The sequence below is a fragment of the Lathyrus oleraceus genome, chromosome 5 (assembly GCF_024323335.1).
Source record: "Lathyrus oleraceus cultivar Zhongwan6 chromosome 5, CAAS_Psat_ZW6_1.0, whole genome shotgun sequence".
Classification (NCBI taxonomy): Eukaryota; Viridiplantae; Streptophyta; class Magnoliopsida; order Fabales; family Fabaceae; genus Lathyrus; species Lathyrus oleraceus.
The window spans coordinates 494,542,284-494,546,664 of NC_066583.1; positions in this window are offsets into that span (position 1 = coordinate 494,542,284).

Genomic DNA, 4,381 nt, shown 5'->3' on the forward strand with positions numbered 1-4,381 from the left:
CCTAAACAACCAGGGAATGACATAGACGTGTACTTGAAGCCCTTAATCGAAGATTTAAAGATTTTGTGGGAGACCGGTGTGGAGGTTTATGATGGATATAGGAAAGAAAGTTTCAACTTGAGGGCGATGTTGTTTGGCACAATTAATGATTTTCCAGCATACGGAAATCTATCAGGGTATAGCATAAAAGGTCAATGTGCGTGTCCTATTTGTGAAGATAAAACAGATTGGAAGCGCTTGGAGTTTGGTCAGAAGAATGTCTTTCTCGGTCATCGGAGATTCTTTAATTCAAATCATCACTACCGTGGATGGAGAAAGGCGTTCAATGGAGAGACAGAACAAGGCAGAGCTCCACCTATATTGACGGGTGATCAAATTTTTGAAAAGGTGAAAGATTTGGATACTCAGTTTGGCAAGCCTTTTGCCCACACACTTGTCAAAAGTGGGTGGAAGAAGAGGTCAGTTTTTTTTGAATTGTCGTATTGGAAGTCCTTGTATGTGAGACATTTTCTTGATGTTATGCATATTGAAAAAAATGTATTTGAAAGTGTTATTGGCACGTTACTCAATATACAAGGAAAGTCTAAGGATGGCCTTAAGGCAAGAAAGGACTTGATAGCGATGGGAATAAGAACTGAATTAGGACCCTTGAAGAAAGGAAAACGAACATATCTACCGCCTGCTGCTTATACTCTATCTAGAAAGGAGAAAAAAACATTGTGTAAGTTTCTAAGTGAAGTTAAAGTTCCAGAAGGGTACTCTTCAGATATTAGAAGACTTGTGTCTATGAAAGACCTCAAGTTAAAGAGTTTAAAGACCCATGATTGCCATGTTATAATGGAACATTTTCTCCAAATAGGTATACGTTCTATTCTTCCAGAAAAAGTAAGAAGCTCTATAACTAAGTTATGTTCTTTCTTCAAGTCAATTTGCAGTAAGGTGATCAATCCTGCGATCTTACCAATGTTGCAAAAAGAAATCGTTATTACTTTGTGTGAGCTTGAAATGTTTTTTCCTCCATCATTTTTTGACATAATGGTACATCTAGTTGTTCATCTTGTGAAAGAGACACAATTGTATGGACCAGCTTATATGAGATGGATGTACCCTGTTGAACGTTATATGAAAATATTAAAAGGGTACGTGAAGAACCGAAGTCGACCAGAAGGTTGTATGGTTGAAAGATACATTGTTGAAGAAGCGATTGAGTTTTGTACTGAATATTTGTCTAATGTTCAGTCAATCGGACTCCCTAAGTCTCAGCTTGTCGAAAAGAAAGAAGGAAAAAATCTAATTGGAAATAAAATCGTGGCAGTATCAAGGGTCGAACGGGATCAAGTGCATTTGTATGTTCTGCACAATGAGAATGAGGTTGAGCCGTATGTTGAAATTCACAAGGATGTTCTCCGAGGTTTAAATCCCAATAGAAATGAAAATTGGATAGTACGAGAGCACAATCGATGTTTTATACCTTGGTTTAAGGATCATATTTATTCAAAGTATTATTCAGATCCCGCTTCAATAACAGAAAGGTTGAGATGCTTAGCATATGGTCCAAGTTTCCATGTTTTTTCTTATAGCGCATACGCGATTAATGGATACACATTTTATAGCAAAGACCAAGATGATAAAAGTACTATGCAGAATAGTGGTGTCACCGTGGTAGCTGAAGCAATGCACATATCAAGTGTGAAGGACTTAAACCCCAAATTTGCAAATCTTTCGTATTTTGGTGTTATCGAGCGCATTTGGGTGTTTGATTATGAGAAGTTTCAGATTCCTATATTTGGTTGCAAGTGGGTTGAAAATAATAACGGCATTCGAATGGATAAGTCAGGATTTTTGCAAGTGGATCTTAATAGGATGGGATACAAAGATGAGTCTTTTATTCTAGCCTCTCAAGCTAGACAAGTGTTCTATGTCAATGATCCGAAAAGTACGAAATGGTCTATAGTTCTTTTTTCCAACAAAGTAATTGATGAAAACACTGGAGATCAAGGTGATATTGATGGTGAGATTGAATCGTTTACCAGAAATGATCAAGATGAGAATATTATATCAAATGATTCATATATTAGAAATGATCATAATGAGGGTATTTGGATCAATCCAACCGTCCGTGTTGTTAAGATACATGTAGAACATATTCCAACCAAGAAAAGAAAGAGAACTTAGTGAAAAAGGTACAGGTCAAATGATTTTAATTGTTTTCTTTATTACAGGTAAAATGACTTTTATGATTTTAATTGTTTTTACATTTGTCATCTGATTTTAATTGTTTTCTTTTTTACAGGTAAAATGGCTATTATGAAGTCAATCATTCGTGCAAGGGGCAAGGGATGCTCGAAAGTATGATAAATTGATATTTGTTTAGATGGAGATGCTCTATTGTCGTCAAGCCTCAATCGCCTTTTGACAGTTCTGTGTTATTTGCATTTGGACGTGTTCTTTTTGCAGGGGACTAGTCGACCAACGCATTATCATGTGCTGTATGATGAAAATAAATTCACTGCAGACCAGCTACAGAGTTTGACCAATAACTTGTGCTACACGTAATGATATGATTTTCTTTTTTAATCTTAATTAATGTTTTCTAAACTTGTACTGTTTTCATTTAATTTTAGAAGCCTTCTGATACTATTTTTTTCCATTCAGTTATGCGAGGTGTACTCGATCTGTCTCAATAGGTTTGTTACTCGATTCCCTTTGCTTGTTTTTGTTTTAGGCTATACAAAACTTTAGTTTAACAAAAATGTTATCTTGTATGCAGTTCCTCCTGCCTATTATGCACACTTGCTAGCTTTCCGCGCTAGATACTACATAAGTGAAGTTGAAAATTCTGATTCTGGTTCTGCAAGTGGAAATAGGAGAACATGTTTGCCACCATGGGTGGATGGGCGTTATTTTGTTTAGTATTGGTTAGAACTACTAGACAGCTTTTGGATATACAGTGGTCACTAGGTGTTGGTTGCTATGTTTTATTCTCTTAATTGTAGTACTTTGAGGAATACAAATCTTACTCAAGAGCTCATTTGGATGAAATGAAGGATGAATTGTGTTAATTCATTGTTGATCAAAGAATCATATAGCTAGGTTGTATATTGTTGTACATATATGTATGGAATGTTGTTGTTGTATGCTGTTGTTGGATATATGTTGTATATTGTTGTTGTACTTTTACTAAATCATGAATATGTTGTTGTATATTGTTGATCAAAGAATCATATATTAATGTTGTATATATGGAGGATTAATGTTGTATATAAATGGATTCATGTTGTATATATCAATGGATTAATGGTGTATAACATTGGATTAAAGGATGAAATCAATATGAATTTTACACTTTTGCAGCATGCGAACAGGTTACCAATTAAATATATATCCACTGTTTTTCAAACAAATTTTTTTAAAATAACTAACACTTTAGAGGGCGCTTTGTCCAGAAAGCGCTCTCTAAACACTTTACATTGACAACTTTAGAGGGCGCTTTGTCCAGAAAGCGCCCTCTAAACACTTTACATTGACAACTTTAGAGGGCGCTTTTTCCTGAAAGCGCCCTCTAAACACTTTATATTGACAACTTTAGAGGGCGCTTTGTCCAGAAAGCGCCCTCTAAACACTTTACATTGACAACTTTAGAGGGCGCTTTTTCCTGAAAGCGCCCTCTAAACACTTTACATTGACAACTTTAAAGGGCGCTTTTTCCAGAAAGCGCCCTCTAAGGTGTCCCTTTATGGACCACTCCAGAGGGCGCTTTTTTCTAAAAGCGCACTATAATGTGGCCACTTTAGACAGCGCTTTCTCCAGGAAAACAAAGCGCTGTCTTTACCTATGCCAGCGCCAGATTAGAGGGCGCTTAAAAGCGCTGTTATAGGCCAAAATAAGCGCCCTCTTTTCCCTTATTTGGCATAGTGGGAAAACGTTGGCTGCACCTTAACTCTAAAAGCCATTTTCTTATTCAACAGCATTTCAAGCTCATCAGGATAAACCATTGGATCATCTTCTCCATTCTAATGGAAAAATAAAATATCAACCATGAGTGATAATCTGAACTTTACAACTCGATAAATTATTAACATTTTAACTTATGTATAACAATGTACCTCCACCATAGAGTTATGCATAAATTCAGCAGTCATTCCAAGTATAGCAGCACATTCGGAATCACAGAATACAAATCGATATTTTGATTCACCATTGCTAACATATATCTCAATCTTGTACCTATAGTATTTTAAACGAAGAAAATAATATGATTAATAACAAACCCATTACCAAATTTATTTGCAATTCATCTAGATTATATGTACCTTGGTATAGGCTGTTCGACTTTTCGCCCACATGAACATTCATAAGCTTTTTCAGGATTAGGTGCCTT